This window comes from Nothobranchius furzeri, chromosome 16 (genome assembly GCF_043380555.1).
Source record: "Nothobranchius furzeri strain GRZ-AD chromosome 16, NfurGRZ-RIMD1, whole genome shotgun sequence".
In the NCBI taxonomy this organism is placed as follows: Eukaryota; Metazoa; Chordata; class Actinopteri; order Cyprinodontiformes; family Nothobranchiidae; genus Nothobranchius; species Nothobranchius furzeri.
In genome coordinates, this window is record NC_091756.1 from 42,662,608 (window position 1) to 42,675,509 (window position 12,902).

General features: G+C 48.2%; 1 protein-coding gene across 2 annotated transcripts in view; it reads right to left on the minus strand.

Moving 5' to 3' along the window:
- The window catches only part of LOC107387783 (C-terminal-binding protein 2), a 168,990-nt gene extending 164,839 nt beyond the window's left edge, over positions 1-4,151 (minus strand). Inside the window, exon 1 of one of the 2 annotated variants that reach the window (XM_054749263.2) lies at positions 3,820-4,151. The gene's annotated coding sequence lies outside the window, so the exon portion shown is untranslated. Of the gene's footprint in view, positions 1-3,119; positions 3,775-3,819 lie in introns of those variants that run through there. The other variant, XM_054749264.2, reaches the window with a different exon arrangement.
- Positions 4,152-12,902: the final 8,751 nt, after the last annotated feature.

The window sequence follows — 12,902 nt, forward strand, 5'->3', positions numbered from 1 at the left end:
AGGATCCTTCACTGCACTGATGATATGTTGTAATTTCATTTCACTTATGTCCGTCTCATAATGTAATACACAATTGAGCGGGGGCACTTTACATCCCAAAAGACCACTTCCTCTTTAAGATAATAAAAGCCTTTTGTGCTTGCCTTTGAGAAATCCTTGGTGGATTATGCGAGTGCAGATTCAGGAGCTCATCAATTAATATGCATTAAATTAAAGTGTATTAAGTGGTAAGAAAAAAGAATTAATAGCTCTAATTGCTGTGCCATTGCTTTGCCTGACAATGTAGTCCCTTAACAACTGTCTCTGACATGACCATAAGGGACTAAGATACAACATGACCTTTCATGTAGTAGAGACAACATGGTACCACTTTAAAACATGTCCACTATACTACAACCAGACAGTGCAGAGGGTGAGAGGTAGAAGTAGAGGCTTTTGCATTTAGTTCAATAACAGAGAGAATCCTTTCTGAAAGGCAGAAGCTCTGACCAGTCAGCTGACCTCATTCTTGGAGCACATCCTGTTGCTGAACCTGGACCTGACCAACTGCAGCAACTCCAGATCAGAGCACTGCCCCTGCTTGCATGTACAAGTAGGCATTAGGCATGATGCATCACTTCATCTGCATGAACTGAGAAAAAAAAAATCAATAACAAACATAACACGCAGGTTGAAGCCAAATCAAAAGGACCCCCCCCCCCCCCCCAATGAAATAAATTAATTTAAAAAACATTATTTAAATAAAAGTGGCTGGCCATAGTATAAAGTGCATTTCCAAAGGCTCACTTTTTCAAGGGGTTCTGCAAATCTAAATATCTGATTCTCCTCCGTGCACTGCTGCAGCAGTGGGGTAAGCAGCGACGACAGCAAAGAGAGCTCCTAATCCCTCCTACTTCTCATGCAAGCCTGATGAATATTGAAGATGCAGAATGGATCAAAAGGAGAACAATAGAAAAATAAAAGACAAGGGAATGGCATGTGAACTGTTTCTCTGAGACATATTTCCAACATATCTTACAGTTGGAGGAGTTATTAAACCAACCATGTCTTGAGTAATGGCACCTTTAGTCACAGAAAAGAGAGTAGATACTCGGTACTCTTTTGATCGTGGTAAGTCTCACTGTCCTGATCAGTTTACAGGTTTTATTTTACCCTTTCTTTAAAAAGAAAGAAAGAACAGAAACTGCTCCGGCTTTCAGTTAAATCAATCTTGCCTTTAGTTGGAGATAATGAGCACGTTCTGCAGACTTCAAATGCACACCGCTGCTCCGGGGCTCCTCAGCTCAACACAATCGCATCACACAGAGAGAGTTTTTACGCAGGACACAAAAGGAGAGAAGTCTTAGCCTTCAGAGACCAATTAGGACCACACATTAAAACCGTCCTAGAAGAAGGCACTCAGCTTCAGTCAGAGCTTCACCTGCATTACACCCTATTGCTGTTTTCATTTCACTAAGTAAAGATGAAGAAAAACAACACTGCTTCCTCTCCTGAAGAGATGAAGGCGACAGGAGGAAGTTGTGAGCACATCCACGATGAACTAAAACTCATACAAAAGGACACGAGGGCAGGATTCAGCAGCTCAGCGGCCCTGTGTGCATAAATCAGATGATCGTCTTTAAAGACCACAGTGAATATTAGATCATTGTTCTGGCACAAGACTTACTATGAGAGAAAAGAAAGACGGTGAACGAGTTCCTTCAGCTCTTGCATTTAAAATTCTGTAAATATCAGACTTGAACTGCGTGATATGGAAGCATGTGTCATAGACACATGGCAACATGATCAGATTGATGTGATCAGAGCACCAAAAGCTGCAAAAATCAACGCAGTGTTCAATTACACGAGAGTCTCGGTTTAATTCAGCACTGAATTTACTGGAGGAAAATGAGGACAAGAGGGGCAACTTTTTAACAAATGAGCACCAGTTAGAATCCTATCCACGACAAATGCAGTCCCACAGCCCAGTGGGTGTGCAGCCACTCTGAAACATGCTCCTTCTCGCTTCCAACAGCACATCTAGTTGGGAGCCGCTCTCATAAATCCCCTCTAATGGTCGCTGGTGAGGGGAAGTTTTTAACACAGAACTTAGCAGCCGCTGTTATTCACCCGCAGAGCCAGCGTCTCGGAGATGATGGATGGTAATAAATATTGCACGGGGCTAACAGAGGTCCCCTCAGAGGTGTTCAATTGCCTGGAGTGATGGGGTGCTGCTCGGCAACACGGGAGAGGATGGCAGAGGGCAGGAGCTTCTCGAGGGTCGACCCGGTGAGTCCGTCCAATTTCCTCAGTGGAAATATGACAACCCCCCTTTCTGAATGATAACACCGACTTATTACCAACTTGCAAGGAAAAAAGGGAAAGCCTTTAACCTTAAATGTTGCCACTTTGGTGGTTCTCAATGAGAAATGGACCATCGGATGAGAATGGAGGAATCTGCTGTTGAGCAAATATAATTACAGAGGTACCTGGCATGTGAGGGGACAGAAAACAGCTCAGTGTTGTGACCCCTCGTGACCAGAGCTGTTAAAATCCTGACAAGGGATCTCTGTGCAGCTGATCTGCCCACCATCTTAAATGCTTCCCTCACAATGGCTCAAAGAGGAGCAGATGTCCAGGCTGCACACATCTGTAGTGGCCTTATAGTCGCGCACACACACACACACACACACACACACACACACACACACACACACACACACACACACACACACACACACACACACACACACACAGCTCTTCCTGATCTAATACTCAAAAGAGACAAAGAGCTGCACTGAGCAAGGTCATTCCTTCTGTAGTGAGCAGGTGAGCAGAAATCAGGGATTCTTGTTCAGATCTTATCACAAATGTCACATTTTCAGAGGAAGTGTTGATTTAATTAGTCCAACAATATGTAAGAGCACTTAGTAGTGTGTGTAATTAACAAGTTAACACAAGGCAATTAGCACAGCTCATTCATGAACCGTTTCCTCCTCTGGAACATCACATGCTCTTTCTTCACCAACTCCAAAGGCAGCAAAGTGTCCCAGAGATCTCCTCTCCAGATGCTTCAGTTTAACCACACTGCCTTTCACCCTTTCTCTCCCTCCTCGCTCTTAAGTGTGCCAACTGCTCACCTCCAGCTCCACGCTGTAAACCCAGTAAATCCCTTTCAGGTGAGACTCCTCCTCGGGGCATCACAAGCAAGTGTTTGATCTTTTAAATCTTGTGTGGGCTCCTGAGATGCTAAAAGTTTTATGCAGCCTCTGATCCTGCCTGTGATGATGAGTGGCAGCTTCTTCTTTCCCTTTTCCTCAAAGCTCCAGCAAGGATGAAGGGGTGAAAAAATGTGCGTTACAGCAGGTATGCGTGGAGAAAGGGTCACAGAGAGAATTGTGTTGCTAAAATAAAGGTAAAGAGCGAGCCGTGTTCGAGATTGAACAGCATGACGACCCTTACACCAAAAATATCTCAGTCAACTTGGAGCTAGGAGAGGATTTATGAGCGCAACTCTCCCAGCTGATGATGCACTTCCTATTTTCTTTTAAACTGACACTCGGTTCGGGGTCTCGTGAGCTCAGTCACGTAGCCTAGCTTAAATAAAAACAAGGCTAAAGACAAGACGCTAAAACCGGAGGCAGAAACAGGTCCGGTCCGGTTCGAGTCCAGATCTGACTGGACCAACGATACGTGGTCGAAAACAAGGTCTCGGACTCGGATGGTCCAACCCACCCGTCCGTTTCCCATCTTCGTGGCGCAGTAAGGTGGACACACATGGTCAGAGCTGGAGCTGGGTTTAAATAAAAACAACACGGCTCCTAACGTTCGCGCTCTTACCTGAATGGATGAATGAATGAAGTTGAGGAGTTGCGTTTCTTTTTCTTTTTTTATTTTCAGGCACACTGCAGTAGCAGCATCCGTTCCAGGACAAATGTTTTCATGCGAAGATTCTTGGAGTATTTTCTGATTCCAGCTTGTTAATCCTCCGCCTGACTGAGCGGCGTCTTCTCCTTGTTTTCTACAAGCAACAGACGAGAAGATAACAGAGGAGTTAAAGCCGACTCCTTTTTTCATAAACGCCGAGGAGGCGTGTTAACTGTTCCACCGCTTTATTTTTTCCTCCTCACTCTCTCTCTCTCTCTGGCACTAGTCTGTCTAACTCTCCTTTTTTATCAAGGCGGGGTCTTGGGTCGTTTAAGCCAATGACATAAACCAAGACGAAGAAGAATCCCCCCTTCCTCCCCCACCTCCCCCTCCTCCTCCTCCTCCTCCTTCACATCACAAAACACACTCACCTCCTGTTCATCATGACGAGGTCAATAAGAGTGGTCTCTATTCTTTGGAGTTTTTCAAATTAAATATCTTCTCAGTTGGCTTCAACCAAACCACAGAAAAGTATCCCCCCCTTTTTATTATAATAAAGGAACATTTCATCACTTGTGTGTAAAAAAAGATGAGTAAACTTTTAACCCTATTATTATTATTATTATTATTATTATTATTATTATTAGTAGTAGTAGTAGTAGTAGTAGTAGTAGTAGTAGTAGTAGTAGTAGTAGTAGTAGTAGTAAAAATTAAATTTTTATAAGTATTGTGCAGCTGTTATAGGAAATCTGCAAAAATAAATTTGCTGAAATTATTTTTCCGTCCCTCTTAACATTCTAACATAGTATAACTTTAAATGTAGATATTTTTCAAAAACAGACGAATAAAGTGGTTCTCTCGTATTTGTCCAATAACCTCAACCAATAAAATGGTTCAGACCAAAAGCTACTATTGGACCATCCCAATGTTGGTCTCACTGAACTGCCACACTTCCCTGTGTCCTCCATTCATAATGCACTCACATTTAGCAACAGAACACCACTGGTGTGAGAGGCTCTCTGCTCAATAATATCAGAGAAGGAGAAACAGCCGGCTGCTACCACTCCAACGTTGGGACAAACTACCAGAGTCCCAAAGAGAAAAACACCATTTGAAGTCACAGACAACAAAAGATGTTTGGAGCTAAAAAAAAAGTGGCGATTGGTGCACTGGCCGTCCTAGGACTCTCCAGACCTCATAGATGGCTGGTCCGCCCCTGCTTCTCTGCATCGTGGCACAATTGTGAAATACTCTGCCTGGCCAAAAAAGCCGCCACCTGGATTTAACGAAGCAAATAGGTACAATCCTCCTATTGTATGAATACATTGAGAATGGTCAGATCATTGGCATGCATCAAGCAGATAAAACATCTAAGGAGATAGCAGAAATTATAAAAGTGGGTTAAGAAGAACTGTCCCATGCATTATTGAAGACTGGTCTGATGAGTCCAGATGGACCCTGTTCCAGAGTGATGGTGCATCAGGGTAAGAAGAGAGGCAGATTAAGTGATGCACCCATCATGCATAGTGCCTACTGTACAAACATGTGGGGGCAGTGCTATGATCTGGGGTTGCTGCAGTTGGTCAGGTCTAGGTTCAGCAACAGGATGCGCTCTAAGAATGAGGTCAGCTGACTACCTGAATATACTGAATGACCAGGTTATTCCATCTTCCTTGATGGCACGGGCATATTCCAAGATGACAATACCAGGATTCATCAGGCTCAGACAGTGAAAGAGTGGTTCAGAGAGCATGAGGTATCATTTTCACACATGGATTGTCCACCAAAGAGTCCAGACCTTAACCCCATTGAGAATCTTTGGGATGTGCTGGAGAAGGCTTTGTGCAGAGGTCAGACTCTACCATCATCAATGCAAGATCTTGGTGACATATTAATGCAATACTGAATGGAAATAGCTGTGATGGACTGGCACTCTGCCCAGGCTGTACCCCACCTGATTGCCTGTTGACCGCTGGAGATAGGCACCAGTCCCTCTGCGACCCTACATGGACAAGCAGGTTCAGAAAATGGATGGATGGATGGATGGAAATAAATCTTGTGACATTGCAGAAACCTATCAAAACCATGCCACAGCGAATGTGTGTCATAATCAAAGCTAAAGGCAGTCTAACAAAGTATTAGAGTGTGTGACGTCTTTTATTTATTTATTTTTTTGTGGCAACTATTTTTGGGGGGCTGGGCAGTGGATATCATATAGCCAGATTTTTGTCTGTACACATCCATATGTATTACTAGTGTTTTCATAGTGTCAAACTTTTATTAGTCTCACAAAGTATTTGGGTGGCTTTAACCTTTTAAACTGCAGTGGTGGACGTGCATCATGTAGGAATGTCCAGCAGGTAGTGAAGTGTTATTTGGTATTTAAATGAGGACACGTGTGGTTTAAGTTTTCAACGTTTACTTATTCAGCCAGCAACACACATTCAACAGCGACAGCCGTTGCCCGGCAACCCGAACCCTTATGTATCACTCCGCGCTTCCTATTGTAAAATAGACCCTATTACAACATCCCCCTGTCAGCAAAGAAATATATATTCACATTTCACATTTTACTTGAATTGTCTGTATAATAGAGTGTAAAAAATAAGATACAATCTGCTGAAACTGAGATTGGAAAACATCTCCGAGTGATGAACAAGATTAGCTGGCTAGAGCATTTCAAACAAAGTCATTATAGTGGGCTGGTCTGCTTATGACTCTGCCACATCTGGTGCGTGTTTGTAACAGACTTTTGTCTGCTTCAAGGTTTTTTTCTTCTTCAAGTTGGGGAATGGTGTATTTTACTTGGTCAGTTTTGTGTTTTTACTGATACGGTCAAATGCTGTCGCTCCCCTGGGTTGGTCTCCGTGGTGTTTATCTCCATGTCAGTCCCTTAAGCCCCCTTCAGACAGGCCATGAAAAACGGAAATGTTCCGGAATCTGTCCGTAAGACCTTTCTGTCTGAATACAAACATCCGGATAACGTGCTCCGGAATTTATCCGGACGAAGCCCCTAGTAACAGGTCCGGAATTGTTACGGACAGGGTGGCTGCTTCAGACTGGTGAGGTAAAGTTCCGGACAAGAGGGAGGGGGAGGAGGAGGGGACCGGGGGACGCTGTGCGCACCTAGATAGCCCGCTGCTGTAGCATGCAGCGAACCACGGCAGCTCGCCTCCTACGGTACCGTCTAGACGCGCGACGGAGCGCTTCACACCGCTTCAGTGATTCCTTTAACCATTGAGCTTCATCATCCAGGTCTCTTATGCGTCTTCGTGTGCGCAGAATTATGCGTAAGCGCCTCGTAATTTTTATCTTGAGAGGCGCTATAGAAATGATATTTTCTTCTTCTTCTTCTCCTTAACATAAGTCCAATTCCCCCCCACCCCCGCTGCCGTCAGACATCTGGAACTTTTCCCTGCTGTGTGAACGCAGCCGAAAGGACAAGTTCCGGTACAAAAGTGGTGTGTCTGAAAACACAGTTCTGGTTAAAAACCGGATTGAATTGTCCGCAAATGTTCCAGAATGTCTGTCTGAAAAGGGCTTTAGTGTGGTCTGAACAGCTCCCGCAGATGCCTCCTGCAGCATCTGACCTGATTTCCATTTGGAGTTTGTACTATGTAACTCCTTGGCTCGCCACACTTCTTTACAATGGTCTCTGGGTACCATGTTTTCCTTTCTGGGTGTAGTACAGTCACGTGTTGTCCAGGATGGAGTGGTTGAAGTTCCCTGCCGCTGGTTTTGTCATGCTGTTCTTTCATGTTTGTGGATCTTTGTTCCAGTCGCAACCTGTGTTCCTCCTTCCCAGGCTCAGATTGACTTCTCAGCAAGGTGGTGATTCGTCTTCTGAAGAGTAGCTCTGCAGGTGATGGCGGTTTACCTCTATGCAGTTGAGCCGTGCTCCCTTGGTGCTGGCTATGGTGTTTCTACTGGTATTTGTTTTTTCTGCAGCATTTTGCCTAGTGTCCTTTAATTCCACAGACACGATGTCACACCCTGTCCTGTCTCCCCATTCTGTTCAGCCATGTGTCTCTGTTAAATGCTCCCACCTGCCTCTCGTTTTCCAATCACCCAAGCTCCCAGCCCTCTTGTATTTAAACCCCTCCAGTTCTGTGTCTCTTGTTGGCTCATTGTTCCCATGTCCTGTGTGCATTTGTTATTAAAACCTTTTACGTTACCCAGTTTGTCTACCTGCGTGATTCCTCCCCAGCATGTGGATCCTCACCTCCGTTCCACTCACCGGCACGTCGTGACAGAATGTGCCAACCCACAGAAGGATCCAGCGGGGAGGTTATCCCTTGGGAGGACCTGTTCCAGTTTCTTGCCGCGGACCACCGGCCGGCTCCTCTTCCTCCGGCATCGCCTCGCCATGGATGCTGCCACCGAGCCTGGGCCTCAGTGATCCTCTCCACCCTCCCAGAGCCGGATGGAGACTTGGAAGGGGAGGCGCAGATGGACCGCTCCTGCTATGTGGGCACCAGACTGGCTGTGTGCTCCCCCGGAGTTGGCCCATGGCGTTGGGAAGGATGACGGGCTCCACCGTCACCCCTTGTCCCAGGACGGAGCCGCAAGCTCGCAGCTGACCCGGCTCGGCGCGCCTGCTTGGACCTGCCCCCAGTCAGACCAGCAGTCCCGTCTCCGGTCCAATCAGCGCCTCTGTCATCTGCAGGCGGAGGAACCACGCCTACAGCCCAGCTGACAGAGCTCGCCTGTCTCCAGGCGGAGCTTGGCCGGATCCGTCAGCACGTCAGCCTCCGGGAGTTCCAGCTGGACACCCCATCCTCCCCGTATCTCCAGGAGAAGGTTTCTGTCCAGCCAGCGGCCCCGCCACTGGTCCAGTCAGCAGTTCTCCCGTCTCCAGGCCAAAGGACCGAGCTCGCAGCCCATCCAACAGAGCTCACCGGTCTCCGAGCTGAGCTGGTCCGACTCTGTCAGATCCTCAGTCTCCAGGAGTTCCAGCTGGACAATCTATCCTCCCTGCTTTTCCAGTTACCGGCTCCACCAGGTCCAACGCCACCAGTCCAGTCAGCGCCAGGTCCTGCGCCACCAGTCCAGTCAGCGTCAGGTCCCGCGCCACCAGTCCAGTCAGCGCCAGTTCCAGCGGTGATCCAGGATGCTCCGCCCCCAGGCCAGCCTGTCCAGTGGTCAGCGCCCAGTCTGGCGGCACCAGCCAAGGAAGCGGTCCCGACTGCAGCGGCTTCGCCTCCACTCCAGAAGTTGGCGGCCCCTCCTGCAGCGGCTCCGCCTCGACTCCAGAAGTCGACGCCTCCGGTCCAGAAGTCAAAGGTTCCGGTCCAGAAGTCGACAGTTCCAGTCAAGAAGTAGACGGTCCAGGTCCAAAAGTCGACGGTCCAGAAGCCGGCACCTCCGGACCAGAAGCCGGCGCCTCCGGACCAGAAGTCAAGGACGTCTCCTCCAGCGTCTCTGCCTCCGGTCACCGCCAGACAGAGGTCGACGCTCCTTCCCGTTCAGAGGTCGACGCTCCTTCCCGTCCAGAGGTCGACGCTCCTTCCCGTCCAGAGGTCGGATGCTCCTTCCCGTCCAGAGGTCGACGCTCCTTCCAGTCCAGAGGTCGACGTTCCTTCCAGTCCAGAGGTCGACGCTCCTTCAGTCCAGAGGTCGACGCTCCTTCCAGTCCAGAGGTCGACTCTCCTTCCAGTCCAGAGGTCGACACTCCTTCCAGTCCCGAGTTCGACGCCCCCTCCAGTCCCAAGGTCGACGCCCCCTCCAGTCCTGGTCCTGAGGTCGCCACCCCCTCCAGTCCTGAGGTCGACGCCTCCCCCTCCAGTCCAGAGGCCGACGTCTCCCCCTCCAGTCCAGTGGTCAACGTCTTCCCCTCCAGTCCAGTGGTCGACATCTCCTCCTCCAGTCCAGTGGTCGACATCTTCCCCTCCAGTCCAGTGGTCGACGTCTCCTCCTCCAGTCCAGTGGTCGATGCCGTCCCCAGTGCAGTGGTCGACGCCGTCCCCAGTCTAGTGGTCGACGCCATCCCCAGTCTCCATTCCAGTGGTCGACGCCGCCGTCTCCAGTCCAGTGGCCGACGCCGCCGCCTCCAGTCCAGTGGCCGTCGCCACGACCTCCAGTCCAGAGGCCGTCGCCACCGCCTCCAGTCCAGAGGCCGTCGCCTCCAGTCCAGAAGCCATCGCCGCCGCCTCCAGTCCAGAGGTCGTCGCCGCCGCCTCCAGTCTAGAGGTTGTTGCCGCCGCCTCCAGCCCAGAAGTCAAGGACGTCTCCTCCGGCATCTCTGCCTCCGGTCACCGCCAGTCCTGCCCTCACCAGGCACGGGCCCCCAAGAGCCCGTCGGCGCCTCCTCCTCTGCCACAGACGCAGGCCCCCAAGAGCCCATCCTCGTCTTCTCCTCTGGTTTCAACACTGTGTAGACACTTCACTAATCGTAACTGAGTAACACTGTTTTTGATACATTTCCTCTTCTCCATGTTCACTTGTGCATATAGTGTCAAAGTTGGAGTTCATTGCCTTGATGTGGTCGTTTCTGTGTGGCTGGTGCGGATGCTGTTCTTTATATTTGCCTCTATGCGGTTGAGCCGTGCTCCCTTGGTGCTGGCTATGGTGTTTCTGCTGGTATTTGTTTTTTCTGCAGCATTTTGCCTTGTGTCCTTTAATTCCACAGACACGATGTCACACCCTGTCCTGTCTCCCCATTCTGTTCAGCCATGTGTCTCTGTTAATTGCTCCCACCTGCCTCTCGTTTTCCAATCATCCAAGCTCCCAGCCCTCTTGTATTTAAACCCCTCCAATTCTGTGTCTCTTGTTGGCTCATTGTTCCCATGTCCTGCGTGCATTTGTTATTAAAACCTTTTACATTACCCAGTTTGTCTACCTGCCTGATTCCTCCCCAGCGTGTGGATCCTCACCTCCGTTCAACTCACCGGCACGTCGTGACACACGACACTCAGCACCGGCGTTCCGCACACGCACACCACGCACAGCGCGTAGGGCACCACGCCGGGGAAGGGGCACGCAAGCTTATGAAAAAAATTATATATATATGATAAAGACAGATTTCAATTAGAAGATGTGCAAAGCAAGTTAACAGCATGTTTACAGAGAGAAAACAATACAAAAAGGAAAGGAGATGGACCGTGTTCACTTTTCACTCTCTGTCCGGGACGTCCGGACTGAGGGTTCTTGTATTGATGAAAATGTCCGGCTTTTCATCCAGGAGCAGGGATGGGGGAGCTGTATATCCTACACATCCAGGGGAGCTGGAAAAAAGTTTTCTAACTATATGACATCATTTATTGACTCTTTGGAGCAGAGAGCACAGACAGCGACACAGAGCTGCGTTGTTGCGCAGCGCTCCAGGCAGCTGCTTCCAGCGCACGGTCCATTCTCAGTGGCACAACCAAAATTAACACACGATCATTCATGTCCGCTCATGTTCTCTACTTTCTGTCTTATTTGTGCCGGAAGCGCTCTGCTGCGGAGCTCATCACCTGCACTGCTGTGATTTCACCTCACTGACGCAGCATCGAATCGCGCTCTCCGCTTTGCGGTCAGGAGATCCCTTTGATCTGCTCAGAAGTAACTGATGAGGTGAAAAAGTAAGAATCCAGGCAACAGGTTTTCTGGAGAGTTTAGAGGAGATGCAGGAAGATGAGAGACAGACAGGACAGGAAAATAGTTAAATAAAAACAAGAAAACAAAACAAAGTGTTGAAAAGTAAAATGTAGGTAGTTTTATCTCCACTACACGTTTTTACCTGTATAAAACAATAAGTTACACACATGTAATATTTATACATCTGATACAATTCAGATCACCTTCAAAACTCAGTCACACACCCAGGGCCGTTTCAAGACATTTTGGGGGCCAAGGCAAAATGACCCCCCCCCCCCCCCCCCACACACACACACACACACACTAAATATCAATCCTACTTTGTGGAAAATAGTAAGCAGTTTGTGCATACAAGAGAATTTAAGGTGAAGCGCTCGCACATACTGTGTTATTGTATTGTTTTTTCTGTATGTGTGTGTGTGTGTGTGTGTGTGTGGGGGGGGGTGGGGAGGGGGTTACCACGAAGCCTTTGTGCTTAGAGCACCAAAATAGCTAGCAACAGCCCTGACGACACTCATCATAGAATGCTGGACATTGACGTGGTTTGTGTTCTTTACCACATTTCTGGCATATCTGTTCCTGTTTTTTAGTTATAGCATCAACCTTTTCATTTTTTGTCACTCCAAGTTGTTGTAATTGCAAATTTCCTGCTGTCAGGGCTTCGTGCCTCCTCCCCTTTGTTAATATTTTGGCCAGAGAGCAACTTTGGGGCTTCCCATATAGCAAATTTCTGAATGCTTCGTGTGGTGTGCTGGATATTATTAGCTCAATCAGGCGTTCGCTCAGCTCTTGTTCAGTGAACTGGCACTTCAATGCAAGCATTCTTGCTCTTGTTACAAAATCATCAATACTTTCATCTGATTTGTCTGAATTGCATGAGGTGAAGTCTGTGGATCCTGAAGTTCACGTCCAGCTTTAGTTGTCCCTCAAAAAACGTCCACAAATTGGCGGGTACCTTCTTTTCATCATCAGTTAGCCCGCTAGCATTTAGTCTCTTTAGCCCCTGATCGCCTATGCCCCGGCATGTTTTCCGTGCTTGCTTGTCTTCGTCAGTCATGCCCTCATCTTCTAGGTACAATGACATTTTCTACTTAAATAGTGAAATAGCCTCACTCAGATCCGGGTCGGATCAGTTCATCACGGGCAGTTGCCTCGCCATGTTATCTAGCTGCCATTAGCACTCCCGCAGCTCCATCATGGTGATGAAAAACTGAAGTACGCGTTTTCCACTCACGTTCGATAAGGAGCAGTTCCCTCTCTCTTTTTCCTTCCTTATACAGGTCCTTCACCGCTGCCACCATGACGTGCTATTTGGTATTTAAATAAGGACACTTCTGGTTGAAGTTTTCAACATTTACTTATTCAGCCAGTAACACACATACAACAGCGACAGCCGTTGCCCGGCAACCCGAACACTCATGTATCACTCCACGCTGTGCGCTTCCTATTGTAAAATAGACCCTATTACAACAGGTAGA